The sequence below is a fragment of the Rhipicephalus microplus genome, chromosome 2 (assembly GCF_043290135.1).
Source record: "Rhipicephalus microplus isolate Deutch F79 chromosome 2, USDA_Rmic, whole genome shotgun sequence".
NCBI classification, from domain to species: Eukaryota; Metazoa; Arthropoda; class Arachnida; order Ixodida; family Ixodidae; genus Rhipicephalus; species Rhipicephalus microplus.
The window spans coordinates 87620008-87638807 of record NC_134701.1 but is presented as its reverse complement, the minus strand read 5'-3'; the positions used below and the strand labels follow the sequence as shown (position 1 = coordinate 87638807).

Here is an 18800-nt window from a genome sequence, read left to right as displayed (position 1 = left end):
TCCTCTGAATTGATTCCCCTTCTTGTTTGTGTGTTTTGTGTTCCATAAATCTCTCCCCAGGATGGTTATGCATCTTTTAGAAGTGCGTCAGTGAAGTCCTTGACAAAATTGTGATTTTATTTTGCTGCATGCAGGTGACTGTACAACCACTTCGTAGCTTCCTGTGGAAGAGTTTGACTCTCCAATTCAGAGGAAAACATTGCCACATGTTAGGAGGGGCGTCTATTGAACCGGTTACCGTTGGGCTTGTGAAGCCGTGCTTCAGCTGGAAGGTGAGTTTGCCCACTTTCAGGCAGCTCTTCTGGCCTCATTCAAGAGGTATGTTTCTTTTTCATCCACTAGTACTATATTCTGCCGTGTTATAGGAGGTCCCATGAAAACTCGCATATAGCCTGTTTTTCTTTTCCTGTATTTTTACTATGCCAAATTTCTGCCTCGAACTGCATGCGAATCCTAATAATTTCTGGCCCGAATTCAGGGTTTTGGTTTCGGAAATATACGGCGCTATCATCATTGCCATCATCATCAGGTGTCTGCACGCTTCTTCGGTAGGTAGTTCTAGTTATATTAGACCTACAGGAACTAGAGGCGTGCAACAGTGGGCATTGCAGTCACTTAGTGCACGTAACAACGACCACGTTTTTACCTCTGTGACTTCCTGCCATGCCAGCTCTGCGAAGGCAGTACTTGCCTGCCTTTACAAGAAAGGCTATCTTAGCTGCTGAAGCCAACGGTAACTGTGCTGTCGGGCGACATTTCGGCGTGGACGAGCGGTGCATTCGTGGCTGGAGGAAGCGGAAAGAAGTCTTCTTTGTATGCAGCAGCCAGCAAAGAAGTTTATGGGGGCCAAAACACGGAGCGTTTTCCGACGTTGAACTAGAATTGGCGAACTTTGTTCGGAACCATGGGCCGCACAGCTTGCTCTCAACATCGAGCTGCTGCAATTAAAAGGTAAGAAAGATTGCGCGAGGTCAAGGCATTGAGCAGGCGGTCTTCAAGGCCAGCAAGCATTGATGTCCCGCTGCATGCGCTGCGCTGGATTCTTCTTACGTCGGCGTATGTCGATATCACAGAAGCTGCCAGAAATCTACGAAGAGTTGCTTGTGATTTCCTTGCAAAAGGCAGTCTCCTTTCAGCTGGGCCAGATTAGAAACACTGATCTGATTGATGTCTTTATACCTCAATATACCCCCAGCTCTGACATTTCACAAAAAGGCTCAAGGCAAGTTACCGTGCGATCAACTGGGAATAAGAAAACACGGGTGATTGTAATGCTGACCTGCACGGTAGATGGGTGCAAGATGCCACCCTACGTCGCGTTCGCCCCGCTGCAATCGTCTGGTGGTTAAAACTCGGCTACCGACTTGCAGGTTGCAGGGTCGAGTCTTGGCTGCAGCGGCTGCATGTTCACTGAAGGCGAAAATGATGTAGGCCTGTGTGCTCATATTGGGGCACTTGTTAAAATACTCGAGGTGGTTGAAATTTCCAGAGCCCTCCTCTACGGCGTCACTCATTATCATATGGGGGTTTTGGGACGTTAAACCCCACATATTACCTTATTTACTCGAATCTAGGCCGAACCCCCAGTTGGCAAGGCCAAAAAAAAAAACTTTCGTCGAATGTAGGCTGAATGAGAAAAAAAGCGAACGCCATTTTATTGCTAGAAAACACAGCCCTTATTTTTATTCAAACGGGCACTCCATAGGCATGCCCTTTTTCTTATGCAAGCGCACCCTCTGTAAGTATGTAGTATACAAGTTTACTCATGGTCGGCGTCGTCATCATCGCCCGCAACATTGCTGCCTTTTTTTTTGTTGCTTAAGCTTGTCCGAGAGAGCATCATCTCGCCGGCTCGATGACCCTCGCACCCTCGTTGCGTGAACATGGGACTGCATGATTTCAGGACAATGGACTGTATGAAAGTGGTGGGGACCACTATTCTCACGCTAAACAGGCCTGAGCAGCCTCGTCATTGTGCAAGAACCGTAGAATGTTGCGAAAATGAGCCTCCGATTTGCAAAACTGGTACTTTGAGATCGGCGCATCGAGAGTCCTATTGCCGCTGGCGCGGCTGCGCCTTCCGGCAGGTGGCAGCGGTGGCCCAATCGTAGTACTCGAATCCAAGCCGACCCCCGACTATCGCACATCATTTTTTTTTTCAGAAAAAACAAGAACGGCTTAGATTTCAATGTGTACGGTATTACGTCGTATTCAAATAAGGACGCTGCCGAAGGGAGCGAAGTTCTCTAGAAATGTCATCCGCTGCCATCACAAAGGGTAGATGAACGAATCGCTCGTAATTGGCTGAATCAAGTCTGTGTGGAGTCGACTGCCGGAGCACTGCTAGGACTCCCATTCATGCCTGTGCTCGACCAAATTTGGTCTCATCTGGCAGACTTTGTGAAGATCTTGCTGTGTGACTCCTGCACTGAGCTCGTCGCTATCCCGGGAGGGATGACATACCAGCTGCAGCCGCTTGATGTGTGCCTCAATAAGCCTTTTCAGGACCACATCAATCACCTGTAAATGGAGTGCATGAGGTCTGCAGAGCCGGAAGTGACCCCTGCCGGAGGACTGAAGCGGGCCTCGCCAGCAATGCTGTGATAATGGATCGCAGAGGGTTCGGCCTGCATTCCCAAGGAGCTCATTCTTTCAAACAGTGGTCTATCTCAAAACGCTCCCCTTGGCACTGAAGATGAGGAGCTGTGGCTGGACATATCCGATAGGGGAGCTTCGGATGAGAGCTTGTCGCATGTGAAAGAGTGATTGAGTGTAAGTAAATGTATTTTTCTGTTTTCTTCAGTCTATATTCGTGTGAAAACTTTGTTTCTGGCATTTGCTATGTCAGAAACACAGCTTGGGCTATATGCGGGTGCGACCTATACACGGGCGTTTACGGTATGTATTCAGCCTTGACCTGCAAGGTGGCAACACTATCTTCGTGCCATTTTGTAGGTCTGTTTGTGTGCACCGTTTATGCTGTCCAAAGGTCGGTGTGTAGGAGGTGTTCTGGGGGTCTTTTTTGTCCATTCTGCTGTATAAATATTGGTAAGTGAATTTACAGATTGCTTGTGCGTGTGGCGAGTGTCTGAAGCTTACTTGAAATTGAAGACTGGCACTAGCATTCCTCGTGGATGATGTCAAACGCATACGCAGGGTTTGTGAAGGTATCAGGGGAAAAAAATTAAAGAACTAAGAATATATTCAAGAACTTCAAGGCTCTATAATTTTCAAGGCCCTCCTTGATAGGCTTTTTTATTCATCTAGAAAATTTTCAAACAGTGCTCTCAAAAGATCGCACAAATATTGCACAAATAAAAATACATATCACAGTGATAATCTGCTTGTATTGCATGCAATAACAAATAATTAAGGTTTACCAAATTTATCGATGTGAGTTGCTTCAAATGCGCATAAATTTTCAGGAAGTTGCTGCTGGCAGCTGCCTATTTGTACACATCACTCAGAAATTTCGCTTGTATTGCATGCCATAAAGTAAAGTGAGGTTTACTGAATATATGAATGCAAAAAGCACAAAGTGCAAAAAGAGTGATGGCTGCCCACGTCATGTGAGCTCCAGTAGCTTTTGCTGAATTTGGAGATTGAGTGAGTAGCTCAGCAGTCTTGTTCTCCGCTGTCTTCCTCAAGCTCTTCGACTTGACAGTGTGTCTCATCAGTTTCTGTCTGCTTTTTGAGCATAGGCAGCTTAAAAAGCCATGAGATCATAAATTATCGATTCTAGCCCTTTTTTATTTCATTGCGTCAACCTCTTCTTCTATGCAGTGCTTTTTTTTCTGCTTTGAAGCTTCAAGGTACTGCTTTTTCTGGGCTTCCAAGTTGGCTCCATACTTCTCTCTAGCAGCTGATACTGCTATCTTCCGTTCCCTGGTAATTGGAAGCTGCAGAACACCACCTGCTTTCTCAGCCGCATAACACACAGTCCGCTGTGACACATAGGAAAAGTCTTTGGGATTCTCCATGCTGTTAGGCCTGCGAGTCCACACCGAACGTCCATGCATCTGAAAAAGGCAATCTGTGTCAAGGCCAGCACGCAAGCCCGCCTGACGCGAACAACTCAACGGCGTCATCACGCGGAGGCACCGATCTGTCCCGCAACGCACATCGAGCTTCTCAGCCCTTGAGTCTGTCGAAGCAATCGGCGCCTTCCTGTCCGGCGAGTCTGACGCAATGAGTGGCGACGTCACTCGTCCTTGGCTGCAACCACGTGCAGCGGCTCCGGATTCGATAACAATGAAGAGGCCCAGCGGCAACCCCTATTGGACGATTCTGACCTCACGGCCAGTGGCGCTTCTGATTGGACATTTCGTTACTCAAAGAATCCTCCCGGTGCATAAAAAAAAATTTCGCGGCGCGGCGCGGCGCTAGCAGTAGACCCACCATAATTACTCAAATCTAACGGGCACATTTTTTCCGGTTAAGCGAGTTCATGAATCGCATGCGCGGTAGAATCGAGAACTAAAAAATGAATACGGTCATTTTAGCGTCATCGGCATTTCCAAAATGGCCGCCCCTTAAGTGCGTCATCATGGCGCGTCGGCCATTTCTGCCTATGTGTTTCCCATGTGCAGCGCTTCGTACGTGTGCTGAGGAGTTCGTCATCTTGTAGTGCATTAGCATTGACGGCATGGAAGGGCCGACTCCAAAAACTCGAGTGCACCACGATGCCGCATTTAAAAGAAAAGTCATCGCGTGTGCAGAAACGGGCAGAAATCGGGCCGCATCGCGATCGTTCGGTGTTCCGGAAATGTACGTGCGGGACTGGCAGAAACAAAAGCAGGAGATTGTCGACAGCAAAGCTTCACGCAAAGGCTTCAGCGGACCACAGCAGGGTCAGTTTCCGCAAATATAAGAACTGCTCGGCGAGTAGGTGCTTGAGCATCGAGCGGCACAGCAGCCCGTAATGACAGAACTGCTCCAAGTGCGGGCTATGCAATTAGCCTTAGAAAAACGTCTAACGCGGAGCCAATTTAAAACGAGAAGGTGCTGGCTAACTAACATTATTAAGAGAAAAGGCTTTTCCCTCCGAAGGTGAACGGGCCATGCGAAAAGTCTTGCGGAGGAGTACGATGAAAAGCTTCACAGTTTTCAGAGGTTTGTCCTAAACTTGCGGCCCAACAACGGCTACCTGCTTGGGCAAATCGGGAATGCTGATCAAACGCCTCTTTACTTCGACATGCCTGGCACCACAACCATCGAGAAGAAGGGGGCGAAGGAAGTTCGCGTGCTGACATCAATCCACGGTAAAACTACAGTGACGGCAATGCTCTGTTATACGTCAGATGGGCACAAGCTTCCCCCGTACCTCATATATAAATAGAAGACGCTCCCGAAAGGAGTTGTTTTTTCGAGTGGTGTAATCGTGCAGGTCAGCGAAAAAAATGGGTGCGCGTTGCATTTGATGTCTTACTTTTTTGTCATGGAAATCGGGTGCGCGTTACAATCGAGGGCGCGGTAGAATCGAGTAAATACGGTATGTGTCAGAGGAGAGAGCTCGGCTCTTCGAGTCTCTAAGCTGATGACCCCAGAGCCGAATTTGTAACGCCTCTGTATATATGCTGTACATAAACCTTGTTTAACTCCCCGTCGTCTCGTCCGCTCGCCTATCAGCTCTGCGCAGAAGCAGTCGCGAGCTGAGAAACCTACGCTACCAAATGGCTGGTGACCTTCCCGGCGGAGTTCGAAGCAGTGGCGCCTTCGGGACCGTGTTGGCGTCGCCGTCTTTCGTAACAGTGGTTGGCAGCTGCGGGATCGGCCGGCGTCAGCGACATCGATGCGGTGAGTGCCTGATGTTTTCCCCTCAGTTCATCCGACTACTCTAGCTCAGGTTATGGTAGTTTAGAGAAGGGCTGTGTGAAGCATTAGAGTGAGCTTTGATCGTTTCAAGCAAAGTCTCAGTGCTTTGAAACCAAAGTTATTGCGGAGGGTGCAAACACGGCAGTGTTAAAATTGCTTGCACGTCTTGCGAGTAGACTTATCGTGGGTACGGCAAGTAGATTCTTAACAGGGGCAAGCAGCAAGAAGCTAGTGTGAACGATAGAGAACCTTAAATAGAAGGAACTCATTGAAATTTGTTAGGAACTCGGCATTACTTTGGGCCGTCCGAAACAAAAGCAAGCGATCCTTGAGATCATGAAGGATGAAGGAGTGTCGGCTGAGGAGGTCGATGAGGCCTGGGCGAATATCAAAGCACTCCGCGAGGGGGCTGAAAGGCGAGAAGTAGAAGTTCGCGAACGTGAAGAAACTGAAAGGCGCAAACGTCGTGAGCGTGAGGAGGCCGGAAAACAGGAGCGATATGAGTTGAAATGAATATGATTGGCAATCCTACAGTGTTCGCAGGCGCCTAGCGTAGCTTCTGCGACAGTTCAGGCCAGCGGTTTGAGAATTCACGACCAACTGCCACCGTTCGTAGTAGGCGAGGACATGGCAAAGTATCTCGTCATGTTTGAACGCGTCTGTGAGCGAAATGCTTTGGAGTGGTCTCTTTGGGCACGGAACCTGGTAGCTCTTTTTCCTGGCGAAGTGTGCGACGTGATAACGTGCTTGTCGAGGGAAGCGTTTGAGAGCTATGACGAAGTTAAGGAAGTACTCTTGAGACTTTATAAGTTGTCACCCGACGCTTCAGGCAAAGGTTCAGGTATACGAAAAAGGGCAATGAGTAACACGTTGACTTCGCGTTTCGTCTTAAAGCCGATTTATTTGAATGGCTCAAGGGCGAAAGTGTTTGTGACGATCGCGATAAAATGGTAGAATGCATTGCATTGGAGCAATTCTACCGCTTCATCGAGGAGGATGTCAAGCTTTGGCTGCAGCACAAACATGCTGAAGTACAGCTAAACAAGGCGGCAGAGTTAGCTGAGAAGTATTATACTCGCCGAAAGTTGCATAGCAGAGCAGTGCGCGTTGAAAAGGATGAAAGGAAAGACGGCTTTCAAAGAAACCTGATAAACGGAAACCCGCTACGCCCCATATTTTAAGGAAGGACCCGTCTCTTATGAAGGACACTGTAGGGAAAGGGCAAACGGAAGCGGAGAAATTGAGTGAGGTTCCTAAACAACACACTCATACCACACAGGCATTTGAATCACGGAAGCCGCTAACCTGCTACAACTGCAAAAAGGAAGGGCACATCGCGATAAACTCTAAGCAACAGTTTGCTTCGCAACAATCCTAGAGCCGGAAAAGAACGTGCGGTTGTTGGAGCCGTATTTCCAAGAAATTAGTGTGAATGGGAAAACGTGTCAAGCACTTCGAGACTCAGCGGCAACCATGGACATTGTCTATCCTTCATTGGTGTCTCCGGATGACTTTACAGGAGAATGCGCGTGGATCAGGCAAGTCGCCGAGGAGCAGGGTGCTTGCTAACCAATCGCTACGGTTGTCATTGAAGGCCCGTTCGATAAGCTTCGCACCGAAGCGGCTGTGTCTGCCGCGCTTCCCTATCGTTTTCCTTATCTTTTCATTAACAACTCCGAGCAGCTTATCAAAGAGCAGGGTAAATCGTTCTTCCCCAACTTAGCGTACATGGCCTCACGCGATCGCAAGCGCGGAAGCTTTCGCAGGAGCTTGATCTTGTTCAATGTGGTGAATCATCAAGTGACCTTGGCGGCGAGTCGACGGAACCTCAAAGAGGAAATTCTCCGTGTGAGTCATGTGAGCAGTCACTCGAGCGGCCCATCGCCGAAGCGACTGGCCCGGTTTCCGTAGCAGGAGGAGACAACATGGCACCATTGAGTCAGAGCGAGAGGGCTGCAACACTCTCGCCTGTAGCCGAAAGTTGGAGTAAGCTGTCCAGGGTTTATCTAAAAACACTCATTCGAGAGCAGCGTGAGGACTTCTCGATTAAAGCGCTAATGGAAAGCGTAAACTTGGGAAAAAAGAAAAAGAATGTGTCTTTTTTTTGAGGAAGCAGGGCTCCTGTATCGGAGCTACACCAACGCGCAAGGTCGCAAGTATGAGCAGCTCTTGGTTCCATAAAAGTATCGTCGTCAACTATTGAAACCATGCGTCCAACGTCAAGCGGTCGTGAATCTGCTGTTGAATGCTTCAGAGGAAGAGGGAGCAGAAATTTTGAGTTCTAGTGATGTAATCGAAAGGGGATCGGAGGTAAGCTTGGAGCTGTTGAGCCTAGAGCCTGGGTTAAGTGAAGTCCAGAAGGAGGACCTGAAAAGGAATGTTTATTTATAAAAAGTCTAGACTCCCATAATGTAGTAACACATCTGTGCAGTGTCGGAAGTGTGAGCAGCTGTTGGTACCGCATAGGTATCGTCACCTAAACGTGGCCGGTTACTGAGGTGGAGCATGATACTCCAACAGCACAACTTGGACGTTCGCAACAAACAAAGGAAAGCTAAACGCTAGTGCAGACGCTATAAGCCGTGCGTGTTAGTACCTTCTCCACCTTTCGGTTTCTCGCTGGCGATTCGAGGCAAAATTTTCTCCTCATCACGACTTTAGCTGAGCGCTCTTGTCCAGATTGAGCTCAAGGAGCCAACTTTGTGTTCTATTCTATTTCGTTACGTTGTTGTACGTGAAAAAAATGTGAGTTCTCATTTTAGGAGTCCTGTGTCCCACATGTGCCTCTTGATGTAGAGGGAACGAAATTCCGACAGACACGTAGCTAGGTATATGTTGTAACATACTTTGTCTGGTGTTTTGTCGGGTGACCGAGGGCACTTGCTTGTGTTGTCTGTTGTCGAACCGTTCTTGACAAGTTGCAGAACCATCGACAAGTGCTGAGACCAAAGATCGTCAGAAGAGACGAGCGAAGCTGGCCGACAAGTTGTGGCGACAAGCCAGTGGAGCAGGGATGCGTCCTCCAGAATGGGATGTCTTCCCGTAACAGAGTCTGGAGCGGCATTCTCCCCATGGCCCTGGAGGCGAACCTGGAGGGACCTGGCGAACAAGCGTGCCTGACATCCAAGCCACGTGGAAGCAGCTCGACTTTCCGGCGCATTGTCTAGCGGGAGGGGGGGGGTGCTGTTATGCCTGCGAGTCCACACCGAACGTCCATGCCTCTGAAAAAGACAATCTGTGTCAAGGCCAGCACGCGGCGGCGCCGATCTGTCCCCAAAACGCCCACCGAGCTCCCTCAGCCCACGAGTCCGTCGAAGCAATCGGCAGCTTGATGTCTGGCGAGTCTGACGCAATGCGCGGCGACGTCACTCGTACTTGGCTGCAATCACGCGCAGCGGCTCCGGATTCGATGAGAATGACGCAGCCCAGCGGCGACCCCCATTGGAGGATTCTGACCTCACGGCCAGGGGCGCTTCTGGTTGGACATTTCGTTACTCAAAGAATCCTCCCGGTGCATAAAAAAGCCCTGCGTCGCGTCGCGAGCAGTAGATCTATGTGTCAGAGAAGAGAGCTCAGCTTTTCGAGTCTCTAAGCTGTCGGCCCCAGTGCCGAATTTGTAACGCCTCTGTATATATGCTGTACATAAACCTTGTTTAACTCACCGTCGTTTCATCCGCTTGTCTATCAGGTCTGCGCAGAAGCAGTCGCGAGCTGAGAAACCTACGCTACCAAACGGCTGGTGACCTTACCGGCGGAGTTTGAAGCAGTGGCGCCTTCGGGACCGTGTTGGCGTCGCCATCTTTTGTAACAATGCATACCTATCGGTTTACACTGAATCCACATTCATATGTGCAGTTCGGCGGCAGTGCACGAAGCGGACGGATCATAACAAATCTTCTGCTTTCGCAGCTTGCTGGCTTCAACTTGGTTCACGGATACCGCCCTTATCGCCTTGATAGACGGACGCGTCGCCACCACTTTGCTCATCGTGGTCCTGTGCCTGCGCCTGGAGTTTCACGTCACCTGGACGTTTCACGTGACCTGGACCTGGAAAACGCTTAAAAAGACGGCATCGCCGAGTGGACCACGCAGTTCGGCGGCAGTGCACAAACCGGACGGATCGTAACAAATCTCCTGCTTTCGCAGCTTGCTGGCTTCAACTTGGCTCACGGATACCGCCCTTATCGCCTTGATAGACGGACGCGTCGCCACCACTTTGCTCATCGTGGTCCTGTGCCTGCGCCTGGAGTTTCACGTCACCTGGACGTTTCACGTGACCTGGACCTGAAAAACGCTTAAAAAGACGGCATCGCCGAGTGGACCACGCAGTTCGGCGGCAGTGCACAAACCGGACGGATCGTAACAAATCTGCTTTCGCAGGTGAGAAACGGTGTTACTCACGTCTAAGTCTGCTCCTGTGCCTGTGCACTGCTGCCGAACACAGCGTGAAGTGTATTTGCTTTGAGTGAAGTGTTCTTGCTTTGCCATGGGGAACGATTCCGCAAAAAGTGCGGGGAAAGACGCGGAAAAGGACGCAGCAGATTTAAAGGATTTAAAAGAGCTGTCGAAGGCATTTGAAAATTTCAAACGCGATTTCAGAAGTGAGATTCGGGAAATTAAAGACAGCATAGCCTTTTGCTCTGACACCTGCAGTGAGGTGAAAGATGTAGCCACTCATATTAGGAATATGAGAGCTGAAATGCAAGAGCTCATAAGACAAAACATGGAATTGAAACCGGAAAATAAGAAACTGTCACAAAAATGCGATAAGCTCGAACAGTATCAGCGCCTAAACAATCTTGAGATAAAGGGTGCGCCGGTCGGGAGTGATCCAGTGGATGTTGTGAGAAAGATAAGCGAAGCTGTCGGCACGGCAGTTGATCTGTCTGATATTGACGCATGCCACTGGATTCCCACTCCTAAGCCTGGTGTGAAGAAAATAATCGTTCGCTTCGTAAAAAGAACAAAACGTGACGACATACTGGCGAAATGTAGAAAGAAGAGGCTCGATAGTTCTATGCTTAGGGATGATAAAAAACGCCCATTTTTGTAAATGCGCATTTGACGCAGAAGGGCAAGGCATTGCTTGCAGCGGCAATACAAAAAAAGAAAGAAGCCGCATGGAAATTTGTCTGGACATCCGGTGGCAAAGTCCTTGCACGCAAAGATGAAGGATCACGAGCGATACACATTGCGGATGAGACAAGCCTGGCTAAAATTAGAAATTAGATGTGGCATGTGTCATAACAAATTGAAAAGCATTCCACTATTACTGATCTTGTAAATAACCAAAAGTATTACAGTGTTGAAGACTTTAATAGGGTATTTCAATCCGGAAGAGGCTTGTTTACAGCATTGCATATAAATTGTAGAAGCATAAAAAGAAAGGTCGACGACATTGCTAATTTTATTGGGTTTATAGCTATCGGATTTGATGTGCTAGTTTTTTCCGAGACATGGATTACTTATAAAGAAGATGCTCCGTTCTTTCCAGGCTATAGTCATGAACTTCTCGGTCGTAACCAGCAAAAAGGTGAAGGTCTTGCTATTTATTTTAAGGATACGCTTTCGAGTGAACTGCTTGATAAGTATACTGTTATGAACGATGATGTTGAATGCATTACAATGTGTGTTGGCCCATTCATAGTAATTGGTGTATATAGGCCACCACATGGCCACAAAAAGAAATTTATTGAGTTTCTTAATGTTGTGCTTTCAACTGTTCGCGGGAATTCTCCTTGCATAGTCATGGGTGACATAAACATTGACCTCTGTTCCAATGATCCTTATGCCAAAGATTTTGAAACGATCTTACTTACATATGAAAGTACAAATTTTATACGTTCACCTACTAGGATTACAGCAACAAGTGCTACGCTCCTTGATATATGCGCCTCAAATTTAAGTTCACAGAATATAAAATCTGGGGTATTTGCGTATGACATAAGTGATCATATGCCCATCTTCTTTCTTGCACGAATTACTTCTCAAAATGGTCAGAAAACAGAGACATCTTTCCACCGAATTAAAAACAGCAAAACTCGGGAACAATTTTTTCAGCTAGTTGAGAACATAGATTGGAACACTGTTTATCGAGAAGAAAATCCTGATGATGCCTATAACACATTCATGAGGTTGTTAAGTGCTAGCTATGATGCGGCATTTCCTCTTCTGAAGCGCTCACGTGGCAGAAATAAGAAATGCAGAAAGCCTTGGATAAATCATGATCTTTACCGGCGCATAAAATTAAAGAATAAATTGTATCATGATTTTATCCGTTCGCGGAACACAGACGCCTTAGCTGAGTACAAGAAATACAGAAACGTTTTAAATTCAGAAATACGGAAGGCTAAACAGAACTACTATAAAAAATTATTTGAAAGCATTTACAATGACCAGAGGAAGCTATGGGAGGTCATAAATGGGCTTACGAATACAAATAAGGGTTGTGTTAGGACACAGGACCTAACAATTAATGGTCAGATTTTCAGTGGTGAAAGGTTGGCCAATGTTATGAATGAACATTTCATAAATGCGGGTTCCTTTATTTTAACGGATGAAAAGCGAGATAATGCTCCAACTCCTGATAAGTCTCCTTTGCCGTATTCTATTTTCTCGCACCCACAAATCCGGTTGAAGTAGAAAGATTAATCAGAAAACTTAAAACAATGTTGAATAAGGGATTGATGAGATAGGTTTTGTTGAGTTAAAAATGGTGTCACCATTGATATCTAATGTGTTGGCCTATATTATCAACCTCACCCTCACTAACGGTGTATTTCCAGAGCAGTTAAAAGTGGCAAAAGTCACTGCAGTACATAAAGGTAGTGATATCAATACTTTAGCGAACTATCGACCTATATCTGTGCTTCCAACAATATCAAAAATATTTGAAGGGGTTATTTATGATAGGCTTTCATCTTTTTTTGATAAGCATCAAATAATAACACAAAGTCAGTATGGTTTTTTTCAAAAAATAAATCAACAGAACAAGCTCTACTGTATATCAAAGATAAGATAATCGAAAATATGGAAAACAAAAAATATACTCTTGGGCTCTTCCTTGATCTTCAAAAGGCATTTGACTCCATACAATTGAAATCATTGATTCATACATTATCAAGTTATGGGGTGCGTGGAGTTGCATTACAACTGTTCAAAAGTTACCTTGAAGATCGTTATCAATATGTACAACTGAATAACACTATTTCTGCAAAGATGAAATTAAATCAAGGAGTCCCCCAAGGGTCTATACTGGGGCCATTATTGTTCCTTGCCTATATAAATGATATTGTCGATATACCTCATTCTCCTGAACTTATAATGTACGCTGACGATACGAATGTTTTCTTTTCATCAGACAATCTAATATCACTTGAGGTCAGTGTAAATAATTATCTAAGCAATCTTTCAAATTGGTTAAGACAAAATGGACTGCGCTTGAATGCAAAAAAACAACCTATATGATATTCCGACCTATAAACAAACCTATTAGTAACATAGCTGTAAAATTCAAAGGAAATTGCATCGCACATGTTAGGGAACAAAAGTTTCTTGGTGTATGGTTTCAGGAGGAATTAAACTGGAACACACATGTAAATCATCTGATCACCGCATTAGCGCGAATAGTTGGTTGTTTTTTTAGAACAATGCACTTAATCCCATTGAGGTTAAAAATAAGTATGTACTATGCACTCTTCCATTCTAAAGTAACTTATGGGATGCTAGTCTGGGGAACGACATCACAAGGCAATTACCATAAGCTAATAACTATACAAAAGAAATTATAGCGCTGCTTTGAAAAATACAGGGGGAACCTACAAGACTTGCGCACTGGTCCACTATTCATTAAACATTCCATACTCAGAATTGATCAATTATATCATTTGAAATTGCTTCAGTGAATACAAAACACTAAGCTATATGAAGAAAGTTGCACCGAAAGACCACACTACAGTCTGCGAGAACAAAAGAAACGAGCTCCTAGAACAAGAACCAAGTATAGAAAACAAAGTGTTGCTTACCAGGTACCTCAGGTTTTAAATACCCTTGCAGATCAATTGAACTTTAGGGCTAGTAGTGCGACTTTCAAGAAACAAATAAAGAACTTATTCATAACCACCGGTCTACACTATCGAAATTACGTAATGGAGTCTCATGCCTCTGCAAGTGCTTAAATTGTTCATAAATTTCTATGTCATTATACGAGTGTATACAGCGCAATTCACTGTATCCGCATGCATTTTGTGTCTGTTTTCGAGTTGTTTTATTGATATCATTTAGTTGTGAATTTTTACGAGAGTGACCTTTAATTTTTGAAATGTGTTATGTAAACTTCTTAGGCTATTTATGTTTAAATTTTCTGTGTAAAATTGCAAGTTGCTTGAAATCATTGTATTGAATATATATATTGTTTGCCAGTGCTGATGTTTAAGCTTTGCACTGTCACGGACTGCGGAGGGACAAGGGCCTTTGTCAGGCTGTTCGCCTTTAGCCCTTTGCCCCTGCAGTGAGCTCTGTATCCGGCTTACTGTAAATAAAGTACTACTACTACTACTACTATGTTGCTTGGCCATGACTGAGGACGAGCGGAAGCTTTACAATGCTCCGACACTTGTCTTATTTTTTATATATTTTTATATTGTTGTCTAAGCTTATGTTTCTGTTGCTACAGAAGCTTCGTGTACTCAATCAACGCAGGATCTCGAAAGTGTTAGTTTTTTTACTCACAGCTATGAGGGCATCGAACAGTTTCTAAAATCTGTAAGACATTCGTTGGGCTTTGAACTAACCTGTGTCCGGTCTAGTAAAGAAAGGCGCTTACAGTGGTGGTGCCACCAAATTTCGATGCTATCCCAAGCTTGTTGTGGATTTCCTCCATATACAAGGACTCTCCACACGAAGGGTTGGACCCTACAAGCTCATACAGTATATTTTAATTCACCTATAAATGTGTAGCTGAATGCTCACTCTCGTGATCTAGGCCCATCGCTTGCGCAGCAGCACTGACGTTTCAGAAAAGGAGAAGCAACGGCAGTTGTCGTGACGTCACACCAGGTCTGTAGTGACGGGAGTGACCTCCCCCATCTGCTACATGAGCGTTCCCAACGTACCAGCGATGCAGCGGTTGCTGTATTACTCGCACAATTTCGATCGCTTCTCGGCTAAGTGCTACGCATCGAAATCTGCGAAAGCGTTCTGTTTTGCTAGCGTTTGTGTGGCACGTGTGTGTGAGAGCAGACGAAACTCAGCACGATGCGCGTCACAGCCTTCAGTGATCACGTGGCCAAGCCACCTATGTATCGACGTCACTATCCAACTCTGCGCCGCGAAACCGAAACCGAAAATGGTCCACATAAGTAGAGTAATATTGAAATATTTTGCGGAAATACACGAATCTTGGTGCGTGCATCATGCTTCTTGAAGCTGAAGGAAACGCTTGCAGCATAGAACACGCATGCCACAAATTTGGTGGCACCACCCCTTCAACGACTGCAAACTTCAAGTGGCTTGGCTTTAAGACTTTCTTTGTAGCACCGATCAAAAACTATTTACATTCCATCTGCAACTGAAACACACCCTTTGAGCTTACTTGAGAATTCTTGATAATTTGCTTGGCTTTGTAGCGTAAGATCACCTCTTCAAGTTGAATGTTATTCTCGACTGTCAATATGAGCAAGCCAACTATTCTTTTGGGGGAGAGGATCCAATACTTCAAAGACTTCATCTTGTTAATCTCCTGCAAAAAAAAAAACATTCGTATGTGTGTCTGGTGCTCTACCAAAAAAAAACTTCAGTTTCGTTGCCACACACAAAACAAATTTCTCGATGGATGCTGGTGCCTTCGAAAGTTAGTGTGAAGCATTTGCCTCATCGTGTACATGACATCATGGGTACAGTTGATGTGATGTTCGGTGCGATGTCCTCGGCATTAATGCATGCGTCTACACCAAGTACTGTGCTCACACGGGTGTTGGTGACGAGTTGTTTGGCTTTCACTTCACAAATCATCACAGCCAATACGGTGAATGTACTGGAGGCAAAGTGTCCACAGCAACCAGGTTGCGCTTGTGGTTGACTCGAATACATCTGGCATTTGCTCAGTGGTGGCGGCAACAAGAAAGACGTCTGGATCTTCAGTGATCGTTACCTTCTGCTTTTGCAGATACTGCCCGTCAGGAAATCAGCCAGACTGAAGAACGCCGACTGCCTGCTGTAGCTTCCAGATAGGAGCCATTATCGACCCCGATTTCTACGCCCACCGTTCCTACGTCACACCTGGACAAGATAAAAGACGGCGGAAATCCTGTCGACGGGCATATGCTCAGCGGTGGTGGCAACAAGAAAGACGTCTGGATCTTCATAGATCGTTGCCTTTTGCTTTCGCAGGGTGTTTTTTTTTGTTCACTGACTACCTATAACGTATTGCCACCACCGCTGCTGCGTCGATTGTACTTTTCGAGCTGTACTTTTTTTTAACCCCTGTGCTGCATGAACAGAAACGTCTGAGCTGTGTTTGGTTTGTAGTGAGGCTCTACCAGATAATGTTTCGTATCCAACGTGCTCCGAATGTTGCTACGGTTACCATTTAGGTTCATGCTCGGGTTTAACCAAAACCACCTTCAAGTCCAAGGGTGACACAATGAAAAAAACATGGAAGTGCCAGACATGCGTCGTCTCAGCTGCTTGTAGCAATCAGTCTGCAGGGGTGGCCTGAGAGATGAAAAAGCACTCGAAAAAGTGCTCATTGAAATTAACGAGAAGTTGGCTCAGTTACCAATAATCCAGAGCAGTGTGGATGCCCTTTTTTCTGTCAAAGAAACTGTTAATAAATTGGAGCCCTCGATTGAGTACCTGTCAGAACAGTACGACACGGTGCTTGCAGAATTGAAAAAGCAATCTGCTGAAATCGCAAGCCTAAGAAAGAAAGTTGAAATTGCAGAATCGCCTAGCAGTACGCAGGAAGTTTCCGAATTGAAAAAAAAACAAGTAAATGCTCTACAACAATATAGTAGACGGCATAATTTAGAAATACATGGTATGTCGGTTTCGATAAAGAGGATTTGCTTGGAAGGATTAACGAACTGGCTAACAAACTTCGCCTTCCCGCGTTGACCCACACTGACCTTGAGGCGTTACACAGACTGCCAGCTAAGCCTGGAAACAATCCCGCAATACTAGTTCGTTTCACTTCACGTGTTTTACGTGATGAGTGGATGTCCAAGAAAACTGAACTTAGAGATGCTAAACTTGCGGTTCAATTCAGAGAGAATTTGACGCCGCAGGAAAAAAAACTTCTCTGGATGATGAAGGCCCGAGAAATGCACTACGATTTTGTGTGGCAGAAGGATGAAAAACATTTTGTACGTAAAGCTTCTGGCCAGCGTGCATTGCGCATCGAATGCGAAGCGGATCTTGATAAAATTGCTTGAGCGCAGATAACTTCGCCGCGTTCTTGCTTTCCTTTTTTGCATTTCTGTTTCGATGGCTGACCACACTAATATTGTGCATCACCATGTTTCTTCGTTCAATTTTTTAATAGATAACGTGAGCAGTAAAGATGATATCTTGTCTGTTTTCCATGTAAATATTAGAAGCTTCAACAACAAACAACTAGAAATTGATTCATTTTTTGAGTCGCTTGAATACAATTTTAACTTAATGGCATTTACGGAAACTTGGTTTCAGAATGATCAGGATTTTGTACACTTTTCTGGTTATAGATCAGAAGGTGTTTATAGATCCGATCGTAGAGGTGGAAGACCTCTCTGTATAATAAGGGATGGTAATAATTATGATGTGTTGGGTGAATTTTCGGGTGTTTTGGTAAATTATGAATTCGTCGTTGTTAAGGGCGTGGGAACAGTTATTGCTTCGGTTTACCGCCCCCCTTCATATGATACTAAACCTTTTTTTGAGTATATTACTTCCCTATTTGAATATGTGTCTACAGAAGTGTTGCCTATTGTTCTTGTTGGTAATTTTAACATTGATATATTGAGAAACACTCCTCAATTATTAAATTTGATCGAATCATACTCCTGTGGAATTGTAGTATATTCGCCAACTAGAATTACAGGAATAAGTGAAACCCTGATTAATTTGTGTGTTACTAACTTTGATAAAAGTGATGTTATTTCTAGAATTTCCGCGAGCGATTTGAGTGACCACCTACCCATATTCTGCATCTTTCCTGCTAAAAAAACATAATATGCCGAACTCGTACTGCTCCTGTTCCTTATCGTAGGTTTGATTAAACATCTCTTTCTGCCTTTCGCTCAATGATCGAGCTTGTCGACTGTTCAGATGTTCTCGAGGAAGAAAACCAAAGCATCTCATACGCTAGATTTCTGAAAGAGGTTAAGCGTTGCTACGAGGAAGCCTTTTCTAAACGTTATGCAAAAATACACAAAAAGTAGGAAACCATGAGTAACAAAAGAGTTAAATCAGAAAATTAAAGCACCAAATATCATGTACCATCAATTTATTAATCAAAAAGATTTAACGCTTCTTAAACAGTATAAGAACGTGAAAAACAAGTTAAACTCTAACCTCAAGAAAGCTAGGGTTGAATATTATAAAAACAGATTCCTTGCTGTTTCCGATGACCCTAAAAAAAGTTTGAAACACATTACGTTTTCTAATTGGTCAAGAAGAAAATACCATTCCTAGCACGCTTGTGACTGATGGTGTCTCATACAGTAAAGAAACTTTGTCAAATAAATTCAATTCGTACTTCTTAACCTCTGGTAAATATTTGTCTTCCGCCAAGCAAGCAAACGTTGAAAAATACATAGCTTACTTTTGTAGGAATTCTCTATTTCTATCGCCATGTAGTGATTTGGAAATCTATTCTTTTCTTATGGGGTTAAATAAAAATACTGCGGCCGGTAACAATGAAATCAAAGCCATTCCAATAATTTTTGTTGCAAATCTACTTGCGGCACCTTTACAACATATCTGCAACAGAGTGCTCGTTATAGGCA

The 18800-nt window shown here is 45.0% G+C and overlaps 1 long non-coding RNA gene across 1 annotated transcript; it reads left to right on the top strand.

The window, feature by feature from the left end:
* Positions 1-5669: 5669 nt before the first annotated feature.
* LOC142785179 (uncharacterized) lies at positions 5670-16880 on the top strand. The gene is made up of 2 exons (XR_012888865.1): positions 5670-5796; positions 15980-16880. It is a non-coding gene; the product is annotated as an uncharacterized LOC142785179 (long non-coding RNA).
* The last annotated feature ends 1920 nt before the right edge of the window (positions 16881-18800 follow it).